This window comes from Pseudophryne corroboree, chromosome 4, assembly GCF_028390025.1.
Source record: "Pseudophryne corroboree isolate aPseCor3 chromosome 4, aPseCor3.hap2, whole genome shotgun sequence".
Lineage (NCBI taxonomy): Eukaryota > Metazoa > Chordata > Amphibia > Anura > Myobatrachidae > Pseudophryne > Pseudophryne corroboree.
This window is the reverse complement of record NC_086447.1, coordinates 28,479,440-28,498,720: the sequence shown is the minus strand read 5'-3', so window position 1 is coordinate 28,498,720 and position 19,281 is coordinate 28,479,440. Positions and strand designations below refer to the sequence as shown.

The 19,281-nt window shown below is 42.5% G+C and overlaps 1 protein-coding gene and 1 pseudogene across 1 annotated transcript in view; one reads left to right on the top strand and one right to left on the bottom strand.

Annotated features, from left to right (window-relative positions):
- Positions 1-19,281, top strand: part of LOC134910769 (taste receptor type 1 member 2-like) — a 118,438-nt gene that overhangs the window by 22,889 nt on the left and 76,268 nt on the right. The gene's annotated exons all lie outside the window — the stretch shown is intronic.
- Positions 18,370-18,488, bottom strand: LOC134912972 (5S ribosomal RNA; annotated as a pseudogene).

The window sequence follows — 19,281 nt, the reverse complement described above, 5'->3', positions numbered from 1 at the left end:
TTTTTCGTCAACATAAACTAATCTTAAACGCCGTTGATTTGATAATAACACTCAGCAGAAACAAAGACTCATTCTGCTTAATGTCAGCTGAGAGGCAGATGCCTTTCAAATACAGATCGTCGCAGCATCCATGTTTGTGAAAAGAGTCCAGGTCTCGCCAGCTGTCTGGATCGGACACGCGCAGGCTTTACTGCATGGCAATGCAAAATACGCCATCGACCGTGTGGGGATGGAAATCTTCAGCGTGCCTGCAGGCAGTAGAGTCTTTAATTTAGAAAATCTGTTTTTAGGTCAAATACCAAAAACAGTCATAGCAGCGTTTGTAGACAATGAAACGTTTTCTGGAACCTATGATCGGAACCCACTATGTTTTGAACATTTAAATGTGAACTTTGCTTCCCTCTACCTGGACAGATCACCTCACCCCGCCAAACCGTTTCAACCGGACTTTGAACACGGTATTGCAGTGCTTGTGTACATGTCACTAATACAGATCACAAATAAGCAGAAATCAGATTCCGGTATACTGATTGATCGTGAGGAGTACTTCAACTGATACACGCTAGTCACCTTTGATTTGTCGCCTGAACAGGAATGTGTTGAGCACCTATCAATAATAAGAACCGGCAATCTACGTGCAGAATTCTGCTTTGCATAAGTGCTGGATCGGACAGTCAATGTGATAATATACGCTCTATTTGATAACATCATCGAGATTAATAAAAGGCGCGATTTGCTGTTCGATTATCTATAAATGAATTAAACTCACACTACGCTGCTGAAAAATGAACACATTACAGATAAACTGTATTCTGTACACTGCGCCAAGCACACGGCATATTTTTAAACAAACTTATCCTTGTGATATGTTGCCGGCTGGTAAACTGACACATTACTCTTGCGCATATGTAATCAATACGCATAGTAGCGAACAGCCGGGCGAACACTGGTTGGCCATTTATTTTAATGAACACGTCATTTTTTTTTTATTATTCTTATGGTCTCTCACCGGATAGTGATATTTTCCCAAATGCTATAATCAATTTTTTACATTTTAATTCAAAAACTATCACCAAAAACGCCAGTTACAAGACTTTTCGAGCGATGTGTGCGGTCAATATTGTATTTACTTTATATTTTTTATGTATAAAAACTACAAATATGTGGATTTCTTGACACAGTTTATTAATGATGCAAAACGTAATGATCATCTAGTTTCAAACTTTGTAAGACACATGCCAAGAAGCCATTGTTTGAGTCATTATACGGATAAATATATACAGAATTGTGTAACTTGTTGTAATAACCGATGTGTTTGATGCATTTTATGTACAATGTACCATAACTATGATGATTTTAAAATAAACAACAATGTATTTAATCTTTATGCTGTTTTGTGTTTGTAAGTTTCTTTCAAATACCCTGATTAGAATAAAGAAAAAAAAAACGGTGGTCCTTCTAAATCAAAAACATATTTTATTGGATCATAAATTTTATTTACAGATACATAGTCGATGCATTATTATAATATGTCATTTATTTACATTTCTACATGTAAAAACTACAAATATGTGGAATTATTGACATAATTTAGTAATAATACAAAACATATTGTGGTACAAAATAATCACACAAAACCTAAGGTACAAAATTTTTTTAATAAAAAACATTAGTTATATGTTATAGAGTCAACTACTGTGATTCCTGAAACAGATCTACGACTCTATTCCTAGGTAGTAATTAGCCTTTGCTGGGTTGTTAGGCTGTGGGAACTTAAAACATATATGTCTTTTATTAAGCGGTTGCGGCAGCGCGGGCGATGTTACAGCAACATCAGAGTCATCGTATGCCTCTGTTTTTAAACGATTTAGGTACATTCTAGTTGCCGCATTACTAACAAATGTGGATGGCACATTTAATTCAGACAAAGCACGCATAAATTCAGGCCAACCAGTCGGCATTCTACGACTCGACACGCTATGTGTGATACTTCTTATTAAATCCAGCATGTTTTAGCCTGGTATTTTGTTGCCTTTATATAGAAACTCACCTTTAGCATTCCAGTTTGTGATGTGCTTAAGAGCATGTCATTTTATTCAATAGTATTTCACAGGTTTTTTATACCTCGCATTAACACTGCTCAAAATTTCATAAAAAACATCATCGGCAGCATCTGTCTGTGCAGGATTAATTGTTTCATCAATGATATTTTTACGGGGCAATAAAAGAGTTAAACTTAACATTTCTCTATCAGTCTGTTTACCTCTGCAAAGCGGCTGTGTAGCGTTTTGCCTTTTCATATTCTGATAAATTGTTATTCTGTAGTATGTTTACGATCTCTTCATCTAGACCTTGTGTGGCTGTTTTACGTAGGTCATCGGTGTTAGGTTTGTATTGTAAATGTTCTATTTGCCGATGTGGCACCAGGTACATTTTCTCAGCATATTCCATCAGTGATTAGTCAGAAGCCCTGTTATTAATGGAATAGCAAAACCAAGCAACGCACCAATAAAAACGCTGGATTGTTTTACCAAATGCTTCTTTTTACCAATGGCACATTTCTTATTACAAAGCGATTTTATAAGGGTCCACTTTTTTTAAGGTACTTCAACTGTCGTTGTGACAATGGTATTTTACCTTTAATTATGTTGAGTGCTATCTCACAAATGGCAGTCACCAAATCGTTTGAAGCATTGGATAAAATAGCACTTCTTTGGGTCGGTGTTGATTTTATTAGAGTCTTTAAATTTGACCAATTACAGCGTATCCAGACTGACATGTTCACGGCTGATAGGACTATGACAAATGACTAAAAGATGTGCTATTATAGCTTTGTAGAGCCGCACTTTTTAATGACGTAAGCGACCGGCTCATCTGGTGAGAATAAACCACTTCGTAAACGGTATTCGTCAAGCATATTGGTTCTTAAATCAACCAGTGAATAACCATACGGTGAGCTTGTCATGTTTTGAAATGCCTCCACAAAGAATTTACTATTACTGGGGTATATCTGTCTAGCCAGCGTCGTCACTTGCAATTAATCCCAGTTTTTTAAAAAAAGGACCATATATTTTGTGTTTAGATGTATCATCCAGCTCTTTTTACTCATTTTGCACTAGAAACATGATGCTGAGGTTTCTATGGTGTACATACTTTGTGAACGCTTTCTCAATCTCAGAATTATTAATAGCCGACTCCATAAGATCATCAACAACCGCTACATTAATCCTATAGGGGGGGAAAGTTGGTCGTCATTAAAAGTCTCAGATAGACCCTCTATAAAATGCATGCCTGGGTAATCATGCAGAAGCTGATTGTACATTGGTTGCCAACAGCTGTAAAACCAAACAATATTATCAGGCATGTGTGATCTGTGCATAGATGCATTTTGCAGCAGCATTTTCACTAGATCACTTTTACCCGAATTGGAGGTTCCTGCTAAAATACATGAGAAGGGGTGTTGTAACCGGACATCCATCTTAATACCTGAACAGGACTGTTGTGAAGTTATCTGTAAGTCTCCGTTTAGTGTAAATGCACTTTTGCATTTTCTGCAGCGTGCACGTTTCAATCTGCCAGTACTTTTTAAATCAGATTATATCGGGTTGATGGATCACAATTTCTATATGATTGTCGCCATCAGGGTTTAAAGGATAATCTAAGACCAGGTCTTTCAGACTGTCAAAGTTAATGTGTTGCGCATTATCAACATTGAGCGTTATACCTTTAACTTTGAAACTGGTCTTTCCATTGTTTAGACGATAGCTGTATGATTTGGGGCCTGACGAGACAAACTCAGTTATATGGGTCCCAGTGGCACCTCGCTAGTCAGCTCACCTAGATAATCACCCAATGGTGGATTTCAATCACCGAGCCTGTTGACAAAAATCACAGAATCTGTATTATGGTATAGACAATGTTCTTGTGATCTATCCAATAGTTTGTACAATTCAATCCTAGCTTGGGCTGTTGTTATAGCAGCTATGAAAATAGTTGTATTGAAAACTTTGGAGTAATGATCTTTTGCATATCTCCAATTAACCATAGCGGTACTACCATCTGTAAAGTCTAAAGAAGACACCTCATAGAGGGGTAAAGACGCGTCTTCAAAAAGCTTGTCTGGATCAGACACTAAACAAGTGTTGGGCATGTTATTACATTGACCAAACTTTCCCCATAAGGATTTTAAAAACAATTATGACATTTGTCTTTTTGCTGGGTTGAATTTCATGTGATCGGGCAGTAAAGACATACATTCAGTTTTTTTGATAGGCATCTATATACGTTTGGTGTTTCTCAGAGTCTGTACACCAATCGGGATAACCAGAAGCCTCTTGTTTATCCCTATGAATAGAAAAAATGTTAGAGTCTACCATTTTAACAGGTAGAACAGGAAAGAAAAGAACCCGTGGTGGATGCACTTTTACCAAAATACTTTGTAATGTCCCCAAAATTTTGATAGATTATACTTGGATGTTTTATTAAGTATATTTCGGTTTTGTTAACAAAAGGGTACAGACTAGTAAAATCAAAGTAGTGTATCTGTTCATCCTGCTGTGCTCTGTGATACAGCTTTATGGCATTTATGTCCAAGGGTTCGGGTAATTCTTTACCCTTCTTAAAATCGGGTAAATTCTCATCAGACTCTAACATTTTTTTATATTCACATTCCCAATTTACTCGTATAGTTTAAGAAAGTTCATTCTCACTTGCGTCTTGTGACGCAGTTGGCCGTAGGTCATTTTAGTCCGTTTGTTTTTATAATCACCACTGTAACACGCACCACATCCGTGATAAAAACAACCTTGGAATTCAAACGCGGTTGGTACGCCATTAATCATGGCATAACCATCAAGGCGATAGTTACCAACTTTATTTTCATCCCCTTGTAAAGCGTGTCTTATTTCTATACCTTCTTTGTGTTCTATGTACATCAACCATTGTATGGCTGGTGTTGAATAATGCTTCTGACTTTTGTGATAGTTATCCCCCGGTATAAGCGCCAAGGTATTTTCCTGTAAAAACTTGCACCTGTACATAGCCATGCAATTCAATGCTAAAGTCGTCAGTTGAAAGGGGTCAACATGTCTCTTAACAACGACGCCACCTTTCTTCTTAGTTAATTACAAATTCTAATTCTGTCATAGCTATAACAGTGTCTCTTACAGAGCTACACACTTTTTGTAAAATTTTGACATCCGCCTTACAGTAGCGTGCGAGTTCATCCTGAAAGTTGAATGGGAAGGGCTTGGCTTTTTCATACCATTCTGTAAACTCTGTTTTATCCTAAGCCATTATGTATTGTATGCCAAAATACTCTATTGAGGGCATAGACTCTATGTGATTTTGGTTAGCGGCCGTGTTACAATAAATGTGGGAAATGGCCATTGGAACCCTCAAAACCCATTGCTTTTTGTAGTCAACTGAGGCGCATAGGCAAAAAATGTAAAGAGTCGATAAATCTTATGTTTAAATCTGTCACCGTTATACACATCAGTTTAGCACCCTGCGCCAGCAGATTGATCTTAAATTTCTCCTTAATCAGTTGTCGCATAACAAAGTATGCATCATAATGACCGGCATTATGTGCTATGAATCTGTACCCCTCAATTTTTGCTCTCATGAATGTTTTTACAAAATACTCGATACAAGCAACACCATTAAACTCCCAGGATTCATCATCCGCTAGTGTTATAGCGTAACAGTAATTTGGCACGTGAATATTGTTTTCTTGACTGCACTCAAAATAGTAATTCTTAGTGGGTTACACAGGTTTTATGTTTTGCATGTAACACAAATGACCCGCAAAACCAGCAACTACTGTCTTGCAATTGAAGCAAATCATTCCTTCACATTTGTGTTTGGGGGTTTTAAATTTGCCACATTGATCACAATTTTTTTTTGTTAAGACACTGTATCCTGTGAGACAAGGCTAGAGACTTGTGCACCTCTAAACATTCAGTTGACCTGCAAAACACTCTACACACTGAACACCTTAGAGCAACATCACCAGTATCATCACAATCCTTGTGTGGAATTTAATAAGTGTGGAAAAAAGAAGTGTGTTATCTGAACAGTTAAAAAAACAGTTTTATTCTGCTTGAAACTGGACTAATCATCTGTATTTCTTCTCATCTTTCAGGTATGTGAAATCATTGCTCTTGCACTACAAGGCTCAGATTAACACACATGCTGCTTGCAATCTATATCTTCTGCTTGAATGTATGTGAAATTATTGCTCTTGCACTACAAGGCTCAGATTAACACACATGCTGCTTGCAATCTATATCTTCTGTTTGAATGTATGTAAAATCATTGCTCTTGCACTACAAGGCTCAGATTAACACACATGCTGCTTGCAATCTACATCTGTTTGAATGTATGTTAAATCTTTGCTATTGCACTAGAAGGCTCAGATTAACGCACATGCTGCTTGCAATCTATATCATCTATTTGAATGTATGTGATATAATGTGTTTTTTTGTCATTTCCTATGTATATGATGGATTTTATTGTGAATAGATAAGAGTAGTTTTTGCCTGTTTACCCACCCAGTGCAATCTATGTTCTTTGATCAATTAGCATTTCAATCAGGTGACCAAATGTTCTGAGGAAGGCCTATTTCTTAACCAGAGAAAGTATTTATTTAGATTCAGTCAAGGGGTCAGCTTGCTGGGGTTAGCTTGCATGGAATTAAATAAGTGTGGAATTAAGAAGTGTGTGTGTTATCCAAACAGTTAAAAAAAACAGTTGAACAAACATTGAGCATTATCAAGGAAAGGTAACTTACTTTAAACAACGTATTCCTACACCACTTAACACAAAATTACCTCACAAATGACCACAGCATGTTCAACAAACTATTCTTTCTTATTTCAATTCATGGAATTCTCACCAAATTAACACATTCTACACTCACCCTAAAACTCACCACTCTGTGCACATTACAGCTTCTATTCTCCACTCCCTCTTCTAAACACTCATGAGCTTTATACGTACTTCTCTGCAAGTACTTTGACAACCACCATTGGCCACCATAATAAACACTCGCCAACATCCACCAATATTTATCTTTACTCTTCTGCTTTTATTAGCTTGTGCCATATCACCAAATCCAGGCCCCACACACCTGTGCCTCTCACAGCTATCTCAAAACAAAATAGAAATCCATCTAACCTCATAAATATGATGTGTCTCCCATCCCCCTCCAAGTCACTAAAATGTGCCTTATTGAATGCACGTTCTGTTTGTAACAAATTAACATCCATCCATGACCTCTTCATATCTCACAACTTTAATCTGCTGGCTTTAACAGAAACATGGCTCACACAATAAGACACGGCCTCCCCTGCAGCACTGTCACACTGTGGTTTCCACTTCACACACATCCAAGCCTAATAATAGTAAAGGTGGTGGGGTTGGAATCTTACTTTCCCAATTTTTCACTTACACAGTTCTACCTCAGGTTCCGTCACTCGCATTCACATCATTTGACGTTCAATCTATCAGGTTTTTAACCCCCTTCTATCTGATCACCTTCACAATCTCTTCTATTACTCTAAATTCTATGACACTAAAACCAAGCAAGCCTCCTCTAACCCGCAGAAATACTAACAATATAAATTTTCAACAACTTTCCACTTCTCTGCAACAACTCTGTCACCAATCTCTACATTTACCACACCTGACACTGCTGTATCCCAACTGCATCAGACCCTAGAGAGTGCCCTTGATGAAGTGGCTCCAGCTACCCATCACACTCCACGTAGGCATAGATCCTAATCGTGGCACTCTAAATCACAAAAGACACCTACAAAAACTGTCACGTAAAGTAGAACGTCAGTGGCGTAAATCTCAGAATCCAAGTGACTTTCTCACATATAAGACCACCTACCACTCCTATTGTCAGGCCCTGCACACTACCAAACAAACATATTTCCAATCTCTCATCTCTATTCATGCCACCAACCCCAAGCGACTTTTTAATACATTTAAATCACTTCTTTACCCTCCCTCACCTCCCCCAGTAGCTGCTATCAGTGCACAAGAACTTGCTTCCTACTTCAAGGACAAGATTAGTAAAATCCGATATGAAATGGTATGCTCTAACTCAGCCAGTGACCTGCTCAATTCCCTACTAGAACCCTCTGGCACTTTCTCTTCATTTGATCCCACAAGTGAAGATGAAGTATCAACACTCTTTTCATCCTCCTACTCCACTACCTCTCCTCTTGATCCTATACCCTCACAAGTCAGTAAAACTTTGTCTCCTGTGCTTATCCTAACCTTAAATAAAATCTGTAATCTCTCTCTCTACTGGTATCTTTCCTTCTCTGTTTAAACATGCAGTGATTACTCCCATTCTAAAAAAACACAACTCTGACCCAAACACACACTCTAACTACCGTCCCATTTCTCAGCTACCATGTCCCTCCAAGCTACTTGAGAGACTTGCTTACACTCGCCTTACACACTTTCTTAACTCCTACAACTTGATGGACCAACTTCAGTCAGGCTTTCGTGCCCAACAATCCACAGAGACGGCACTGACCAAATTAGTGAATGATCTAGTCACTGCTACTGTAGATCGAAAGGCCATTACACACTTTTTATTCCTCTAGATCTCTCTGCTGCTTTTGACACTGTTGACCACTCTCTTCTCATACAAACACTACAATCCCTATGTCTTCAGGACACAGCCCTAACTTGGTTCTCATCCTACCTTTCTAATCGCTCTTTCAGTGTTCACTTCTCTGATTCTACGTCTTCTTCTCTACCTCTATCAGTTGGAGTACCACAAGGCTCAGTCTTAGGTCCTCTGCTGTTCTCAATCTATACCTCATCTCTTGGTAAACTAATCAGCTCCTTCAGATTTCAGTATCATTTGTACGCTGATGATACTCAAATCTACCTATCCTCCCCAGATTTATCACCATCTGTATTGGCTTGTGTCACTGAATGCCTGTCTGCCATTTCATCTTGGATTATTATTTTATTATTATTATTATTATCCTTTATTTATATGGCGCCACAAGGGATCTGCAGAGCCCATCACACAGTACATTATAAAATGAGCAAACAAGAAAACCGCACTTACAGTACAGGACAAAAAAGGACAAGTATAGAAAACCCGGGGTTAGGTGCCATCAAAGGGAATATGGGGTATAAGATAATGTTAGTAAGAAAAGGAAAGGCACACGAGGAAGGAAGTCCCTGCTCTTTCAAGCTTACAATCTCTAAGGTGAGGGGCTAAAAGACCAGAGTGACACAGATGGGGTAGACAGTGGGTTAGACAAGAGGGTTAGGAGGAGAGTTGGCTGGGTTTGGTGAAGAAGTGGGTCTTGAGAGCCCGTTTGAAGTTTTGTAGAGAGGTGGAAAGTCGGATGGGGAGAGGTAGAGCATTCCAAAGATAGGGAGCAGCACGTGCAAAATCTTGTAGGTAGGAGTGGGAGGAGGTAATTAGTTGGCAGGAGAGACGGCGTGCATTAGCAGAGCAAAGAGGACAGGTGGGAATGTAAAGAGAGATAAGGTTAGAGATGTAAGAGGGAGAAGAGTGGGTGAGGGATTTGTAGGTAAGTGTGAGAAGCTTGAATTGGATTCTGATTGGGAAGGGTAGCCAGTGAAGGTCCTGCAAGAGAGGGGATGTAGATGTAGTACGTTTGGTGAGGAAAATGAGACTGGCAGCAGCGTTGAGGATAGATTGAAGTGGAGAGAGGCATTTTTGAGGGAGGCCAGATAGGAGGAGATTGCAGTAGTCTAATCTGGAGATGACCAGTGAGTGAATGAGGGTCTTAGTAGCATCCTGGGTGAGAAAGGGTCTGATCCTGGAGATGTTTTTGAGGTGGAAATGGCAGGTTTTTGAGAGGTAGTGAATGTGTGGTTTGAAAGAGAGGGAGGAGTCAAGGATTACTCCAAGACATCGCACTTGGGGGCTAGAGGAGATAGTTGTGCTATCAATGGATAATGAAATTGTGGGAGGTGAGGTTATGCGGGAGGGAGGAAAGATGATCAGTTTGGTCTTAGACATGTTAAGTTTAAGAAAGCGCTGGGACATCCAGGAAGAGGTAGCAGAGAGACAGTTGGAGATACGAGTGAGGAGAGCAGGGGAGAGGTCTGGAGAGGAAAGGTAGATTTGAGTATCTTCAGCGAAGAGAATATATTTTAAGTCAAAAGAGCTAATGAGCTCACCTAATGAGGATGTGTAGAGAGAGAATGTCATGACTGTGGTTTTGTGAACCCGGTGTTAGTGAAGTCTGTGCGGGCAACTGGAGGACTATGTGAATATTAGGCTGGTCTGTAGGAATCAGTGAGAAGAAGGAGCAATCCCTGACCGGGGATCGAACCAGGGCCTCGGCAGAGGAAGCCGTATCCTGACCACTGGATCACCAGGGACTTTGATAGCAGGATGATGAATGTATAGGTGAGACTGTACTGGATATAGTGTCACAGGAGTAGGTGCTTATGTACTCAAGGATACTGGCAAGATAGTAAGATGGACTGGTTACTGGTGAGACTGGGATGCAACTGTAATGCGGGCTGGTACCGGATATAACTGGAAACGCAACTGAAAGTAGAACGATGACTGTGGCTATAACTCTAGTACGAGCTGAAGAACCCTGCGGCTGTGATGGTTGAATACTGCAGCTGTTGTTTTCATTTGAGACTGTGGAATACTGCGACTGTACCTTTAAGTTGAGACTGTGGACTACCGTACTGTGCCTTTAAGATGAAACACTGCAGCTGTGTCTTTAAGTTGAGACTGTAGAATACCGTACTGTGCCTTTAAGATGAAACACCACAACTGTGCCTTTAAGTTGAGACTGTGGAATACTGTACTGTGCCTTTAAGTTGAGACTGGTGGATATACTGGATATCAATGGCAACACAAATGTAATCCAAACTGGGTAACAATGGAACAGAATTTTTAAAGGGACTGAAGTACAAGGGTTACCTTTAGGGAGCTCAGCTTCAAAGCTCACACAGAGCTGTGTGTGACACGAGGAACTGGCCCAGTTTCCAACTCAGTCTCCCGACTTATACTTCCTGGTCCTTGGTGATTGGTGAGCAGTTTCAGGTGATTCAAAGAGTCTCAGGCTGGAAGAGGATTGGACAGCTCTGGGTCAGGTGAACAGTCACTGTCATGTGAGTACTCTAGACGAGGCTGTGATGTGGAGTGAGGCCTAGCAGGCCGAGAGAACACTGAAGCCTGAACTTCTGCAAACAGAGGATGCTGGCTTTTAGGCCTAAACTTCAGATTGCTGAATTCAGACTCACACAGGAGATCACCACACGTGAAGCTCGTTAACTATTACCTTCCAGGCAGAGATCTCAGGAAACTCATGGTGCTGACAAGCTGTTTATCTCAGTGAGCAAAAAGGCACAGGATCCAGGACAGATGGCAGGGGTAAGTCACCAAATACGAAAACTACAGTCAGGATCGTGACAGAGAAAAGGAGAGGCCCAAGAACAGAACCTTTGGGGACACCTACTGGTAGAGGAAGTGGGGGGGATGTGGAGTCATGAGAGGAGACAGAGAAGGAACGGTCAGAAAGGTAGGAGGACAACCAGGAGAGAGCAGTATCACGCAAACCAAATGAGTACAGGATTTGCAGGAGGAGAGGGTGGTCTACAGTGTCAAAAGCAGCAGAGAGGTCAAGGAGAATAAGCAGAGAGTAGTGGCCCCTGGATTTCTCAGCAAGGAAACAAACGCAAAAACGGGCGATCAGGCACTGGTCAAACTTGATAATGAAATACTGTTATGTATAACCAACAGTTGGACGATGACAGTGAGAAAAATCACAATTTATCGTCCTGCTGTTATGCACACCAGTGCCAGCAGGAATGTACTGGTGTCTGAACGGTGAGGGATGCAAAACAAATGAACTCACAGACAGACTGGGGAATATGACATTACATACACAGAAGGTGATAGGGTAACAAAATAAACACAAAGTGAACAGAGAAGCCCAAAGGCTAAGAAACTGGGTGTCTTCCTAGTATTAGGAATGCTCAGATGGAAAGAAGCGAGATGTAGTGATTTAATACGTAGAGAACCCGAAATGCTGCTGCTAAGGGCAACAGCAAAACCCTAAAGGGTTACCAATGGGTGTGGCAGTAAACTCCTTGGTCAGAGATGGAATAATAGACACAAGGAGAGTCTCCACAATCCTAGTCCTCACTTGCAGTGCACTGGTTCAGCTTACTGCCACTAAACTGACACCTGAACACCTTGCACAGTGAGAAAGGATTTTGGCAGGCAAGTCTGAGAATACAGCCGCAAACTTGCTAGGTTCACAGAGTAGCAAAAGAACCCCAGCAGGTTAAACGACTGACTCCAGTCTTACTGCTAGGTCTGGATTGGCAGAGTGTAATACCAAATCCCAAGGCCTATTTGCAGTAAGCAACAAACAAATACAAAGTTTACACAGTACTAGCTAGCTTTCAGGAACTGACTAACCAACAAAGATTCAGCAGCATCTGCCTAACCTGAGAAGAGGGTTTATATAGCAGGTGCTGTCCACGCCCCACTCAGACCTCACAGACTGTGAGCACAAAAACCAGCACCGGATCCCCTGCCGTGCACAGAGCCTGTAACCACTGCACAGCAAAAGACCCGAACCGGAGTATCAGCTACGCTCAGGTTACTCTGCTAGCACTTGTCTCCCGGTTGCCATGATGACGTGGCAGCACAGAGCAGGAGACCCTAACAGTACCCCCCCTCTGACGAGGGGTCAAATAACCCCTACCACCGGGTTTATGGGGGAACTGCGAGAAGAAAGAGCGTAACAGTCTGGGGGCATGAAGATCACAACTGCGCACCCACGACCGCTCCTCCGGGCCATACCCCTTCCAGTGCACCAAAAATGACAGCCGACCCCGAACCATCTTGGAGTCAAGAATCCTTTCAACAACAAACTCCCTCTGGCCACGTATCAGAAGAGGGGAAGGTCTTCCACTGGAAAAAGGATTACTAATCGCCCGTTTTAAAAGGGAACAATGAAATGTTTTATTGATAACCTAAGAACGGGGTAGATCTAACTGAAATGCCAGCGGATTGATAACCCTAGTGATCTTATAAGGACCGATGAACCGGGGGCCTAACTTATGAGATGGCTGTCTCAACTTCAAATTCTTGGTAGACAACCAGACGAAGTCTCCTAATTTGAAGCTGCAGGGTCTTTTCCGCTTATCAAAAACCCTTTTGGTCACTAATGACACAGACACAAGGGCTTTCTTCACTTTCCTCCAAATACCTCTAAGGACCGAAACCACAGAGGAACCACCAGGCGTGGAATCCAGGGGGTCAAAAGAATTGGCCTTAGGATGATGCCCATACACACAAAGGAAGGGAGAGATCCCTGTAGCAGAGTGAGCCGCGTTGTTATAGGCAAACTCCGCCATGGACAGATGAGCCACCCAGTCAGTCTGACACTTGGAGACATAACACCTGAGGAACTGCTCCAAGGACTGGTTCACCCTTTCAGTCTGCCCATTAGACTGCGGATGGTAGCCTGACGACAAGCTGACAGAAATCTGGAGATCGGAACAAAATGCCCTCCAGAATTTGGCCACAAACTGGGATCCGCGGTCAGAGACCACATCAAGTGGCAACACGTGGAGGTGCAAACATGCAGCATAAATAATTCAGACAGGCGTCTGGCCAATGGCAGCCCAACCAATGGAACGAAGTGCGCCATCTTCGAAAACCTGTCAACGACAACCCAGATGGCTGTCATCCCCGAGGATTTGGGCAAGTCCACCACAAAATCCATTGAAATGTGGGTCCATGGCTTAGATGGAATAGAGAGTGGATGTAATGGGCCAACAGGAACCCCTCTAGGAGTCTTATTTCGGGCACAGATGTCACATGCCCGAACCCACTGATCCACATCCCTAGCCACCGAGGGCCACCACACCGCCCTAGATAGCAACTCCCGAGTTCTGGCAATACCCGGGTGACCTGCCGACTTCTTGGCATGGAATTCCAGGAACACTCGCTGTCTTAACCTAGGAGGCACAAACAAAAGACCTACCGGAAGGTCTGGAGGAGCCTGCTCCTGTGCTCTAAGGACTAATGACAAGAGGTCCAGGGTAATGCCCACTTTAATACATGATGGGGACACAATGGGCAATGGCTCCTCGGTGGTCTCCTGGATTGGAGCAAAACTCTGCGAGAGCGCATCAGCCTTGATGTTTTTTGACCCAGGGCGATATGTTATCAAAAAATTAAAGCGAGCGAAAAACAAAACCCATCGTGCCTGCCTGGCATTGAGGCGCTTCGCTGACTCTAAATATGCCAAATTCTTATGGTCGGTGAGAATTGAGACCACAAACTTAGCCCCCTCAAGCCAGTGTCTCCACTCCTCGAGTGCATCCTTAATAGCCAACAATTCCCGGTTACCCACGTCATAATTCATCTCGGCAGGCGAAAATTTACGGGAAAAGTAAGCACAGGGATGAAGGCGATTATCAGACACCCCCATCTGAGAGAGCACTGCCCCAATACCCATCTCAGAGGCATCCACCTCCACCACAAAAGGACGCTCTGGATCTGGGTGTTGCAGCACCTTGGCCGAGACAAATGCCCTTTAGAGACGGGCAAAAGCCGCTTTGACCTCACAAGACCAGTGAGCAACATCCGCCCCTTTCTTACTGAGTGCCACCAAGGGCGCCACTATAGACGAAAATCCAGCGATAAATCTTCTATAAAAATTTGCAAAGCCCAGAAAACGCTGAAGCGCCTTCAAACTAGTGGGCTGCACCCAATCCAGGACTGCCTGTACCTTGGAACCCTCCATTTGGAAACCTTCTGGGGAGATAATATATCCTAGAAATGCGATTTGCTGAACTTCAAATTCGCACTTCTCCAGCTTCGCCCCAAGCCGGTGGTCTCTGAGTTTCTGGGGGACTAAGCGTACATGCTTCCGATGTTCCTCCAGGGAATGGGAGAAGATTAGGATGTCATCTAAGTATACAACTAAGAATCTACCCAAATATTCCCTGAGTACATCGTTCATGAAGTCCTGGAAGACTGCCGGGGCATTACAGAGCCCAAAAGGCATCACCAAATATTCATAATGCCCTGAGTGGGTATTAAAGGCAGTCTTCCATTCATCCCCCTCTCTTATTCGGATTAGATTGTACGCACCGCGTAGGTCAATCTTAGAAAAAATGGTGGCAGTACGAAGCTGGTCAAACAAGACCGAAATGAGAGGCAGTGGGTATGAGTTTTTAATCGTGACACGGTTCAATTCCCTGAAGTCGATGCAGGGTCGCAACGAACCGTCCTTTTTACCCACGAAGAAGAACCCCGACCAAACTGGAGACTGTGAAAGTCTGATAAATCCCTTAGCCAAGTTCTCCTGAATGTACTCTGCCATAGCCTGAGTCTCAGGACGTGACAGGGAGTACAACCTGCTCTTGGGAAGCTTAGCATTCGGCAACAAATCAATGGCACAGTCATAGGGGCGATGGGGAGGTAGTACCTCTGCAACTCTTTTGGAGAACACGTCCGCAAAATCTGCATAACATCCTGGCAATCCTGGCAAACTTAGCTGCGAAAGCCTGACTGGAAGGCTCAAGCAACTCCTGAAACAATCAGTACCCCAACTAAGAATCTCCCCAGAGACCCAGTCAAATTGAGGATTGTGGGCCCTTAACCAGGGTAACCCCAACACCAATGGGGCAAAAGTACAGACAGTCACATAAAAGGACAATTTTTCAGAGTGTGTGGCTCCAATAAACAAAGAAATCTGGCTAGTGCAAGAGGTAATTTTACCCTGGGATAATGGTTCCCCGTTTAACCCACAAATCTCAATTTCCGATGCCAAGTGTACTAAGGGAACAGAGTGTTTCAGGGCGAATTGGCGGTCCATAAAAACCCTGTCAGCCCCACTGTCCACAAAGGCCTCAGTCTTGACAGTTTGACCGAGGATCTTCAAGGTCACCGGAATGATAAAAGTCTTCTTGGGAAATTCCGACTTCTGACCTGACAGGATATTTCCCATCACCCTCAGGCCCTGAAGTTTTCTGGCTTTTCTGGGCATGATACTACCACATGACCTTTATTCCCACAGTACAAACATAACCCCTGCTGTCTCCTTCGCGTCTTCTCACGCGAGGAGAGGCGGGTAGCCCCAATCTGCATAGGCTCCTCGGAAAATTCCTCAGAGTCTGAGGTTCCCTTGGGAAAGAAGGAAACCTTGGTCTCCCTTTCAAGCCTGCGCTCTCTCAGCCGTCTATCCACCCGAATGGATAACTGCATGAGCTGATCCAAGCTATCAGGCAAGGGATATTGTACCAGTTGGTCTTTTAACTGGTTAGAAAGACCTCTTCGGTACTGGTGTCTCAGGGCTGGGTCATTCCACTGGGTATCATGGGCCAACCTCCGAAACTCCATACAATAAACCTCAACTGGCCTTCGCCCTTGCTTAAGGATCGAAATCTGAGCCTCGGCTGAGGCCGTCTTGTCAGGGTCATCATACAACATGCCCAGTGCCTTAAAAAAAGCATCAACACTTTTAAGCAACGGACAGTCAGGCTGCAACCCATATGCCCAGACCTGTGGGTCTCCTTGTAGCAAGGAAATCACTATGCCCACCCGCTGAATCTCCGACCCAGAAGACTGAGGCCTAAGCTGGAAATATAGCTTGCAGCTCTCCTTGAAACAAAAGAACTGTGAGCGATCTCCAGAAAAACGATCTGGGAGATTTACTTTCGGCTCCTTAACCCCTGAAGGTACTGCTGCTGCGGGAGCTCCGCCAGCGGCCTGCGAGGTGTGCATTTTAATGGACAAATCATTAAATTGTCGAGTCAGGACCTGCACCTGATCGACCACCTGTTGCAAAGTATTTTGATGGGTATGCTCCATATTCCCACAAAATTTCAACAGGAGTATTAGGCTGCTGAATATGTTATGCACACCAGTGCCAGCAGAAATGTACTGGTGTCTGAACGGTGAGGGATGCAAAACAAATGAACTCACAGACAGACTGGGGAATATGACATTACATACACAGAATGTGATAGGGTAACAAAATAAACACAAAGTGAACAGAGAAGCCCAAAGGCTAAGAAACTGGGTGTCTCCCTAGTATTAGGAATGCTCAGATGGAAAGAAGCGAGATGTAGTGATTTAATACGTAGAGAACTCGAAATGCTGCTGCTAAGAGCAACAGCAAAACCCTAAAGGGTTACCAACGGGTGTGGCAGTAAACTCCTTGGTCAGAGATGGAATAATAGACACAAGGAGAGTCTCCACAATCCTAGTCCTCACTTGCAGTGCACTGGTTCAGCTTACTGCCACTAAACTGACACCTGAACACCTTGCACAGTGAGAAAGGATTTTGGCAGGCAAGTCTGAGAATACAGCCGCAAACTTGCGAGGTTCACAGAGTAGCAAAAGAACCCCAGCAGGTTAAACGACTGACTCCAGTCTTACTGCTAGGTCTGGATTGGCAGAGTGTAATACCAAATCCCAAGGCCTATTTGCAGTAAGCAACAAACAAATACAAAGTTTACACAGTACTAGTTAGCTTTCAGGAACTGACTAACCAACAAAGATTCAGCAGCATCTGCCTAACCTGAGAAGAAGGTTTATATAGCAGGTGCTGTCCACGCCCCACTCAGACCTCACAGACTGTGAGCACAAAAACCAGCACCGGATCCCCTGCCGTGCACAGAGCCTGTAACCACTGCACAGCAAAAGACCCGAACCGGAGTATCAGCTACGCTCAGGTTACTCCGCTAGCACTTGTCTCCCGGTTGCCATGACGACGTGGCAGCACAGAGCAGGAGACCCTAACACCTGCTTGGTGGTGCGCCCAGAGCCAGAGACAATATATACTACTACAGAGGAGACAGAGAAGGCTCTTGTGTGTGCGCACTCTTGAAGTAAAGGTAAATACCTGATATATAGGAAGAAATACTAAACAAATCTTTATTAATAAATTTGTAAAAATTAGCTAAATACCCAATAATGATCCTAACAAGTATTAATTCACATACACATCTCGAAGGTATGGAAAAAATGTTAAAATGTTCTGGTCTTGATCTACGAATAGAGATTAGAAAGGCTGTAGGCACTGTTTAGTCATACACCCGTTTCACCTGACCAGTACAGAAAATCTGTATTAATAATACCAGAAGCTGGTTGGTATTATCATATGCCTATATACAAGGGTCAAGTAGGGGTCAGTGCCGTATGCACGGTTGGCCACCAGATTAAGATGATATAAATAATAACAGCATGTGGCCTGCGTATTGGTAGTGCAGCAAATGAAAGTGATATTATTCACAGTTGAATGACAGAAATAATTGGTGATACTGCTGTTGGCGTCATATGTCACAGGTCCCTATATAGTGAACACTACCCTACAAAACTGGGTATTCACTGGTAGTTTCCTCCCCATGTACTAACACAGCCCAACACCGCTTGGCTTCCAAGATCAGACGAGATCAGGCATTGAAGATGTGGTATGATAGTAGGGAAGGTAAATGCACTATACACCAATGAGAGTACACCTATATAAGAAAATGATAAAGCTGACAAATCAGCTTCACCAAAGAGTAGGAAAAAGAATAGAGAAGACAGTGTGGATCTGCTGTCTTCGTGGCACTGTGCGCCCTGGATTGCAGATGAGAGTCCACAGAAAAAGGTTGTAGTAAAATAGAATTTGTCAGTCAATATATCATATATTTATATATGTAAGTATTAGAAATACTGCACTAGAAACCACGGTTTGTGGTATTGCGTAGGTCACACAATAGGCTGTTAATTGTAACACCCAAACACTCAATTATATGTGATGTAAGGTATCATAAAAGATACTGGATTCCTGATCCATCAATATAAAGCACCTGATTGGGGTGCGTAGTTGATAGAATATTGATGCTTGCTAATACACCAGAAAAAAATCCTGCAACGAGATAGCAATATTCTGCTAATTATCAAGCAGTGGGTTAGATGTACATACACCCTAGATATATAGCCTAAGAGAGAAGTATCCCTAGTTGCACCATCCTGTAATCAAAGAAATAAATGATATCTTTGATAAGTGAAAAGGAGGAAAAAAGAAGAAAGCACCACATATTGGATGTTAGTAAAGTATCAGTTTGAGGTATAAATAGAAATAAAGCCTAACAGTGTGTGTGAAGAAAAGAGAGAGGTTGATTAAAAGAATATGGCCACTAATGAAAATATATGAGAGAGAAAAAAATGGAGTGAATATAAATGAAAATAAATAAATCAAATTAAGTAAAATAGAATGAAGGTGAATGTGA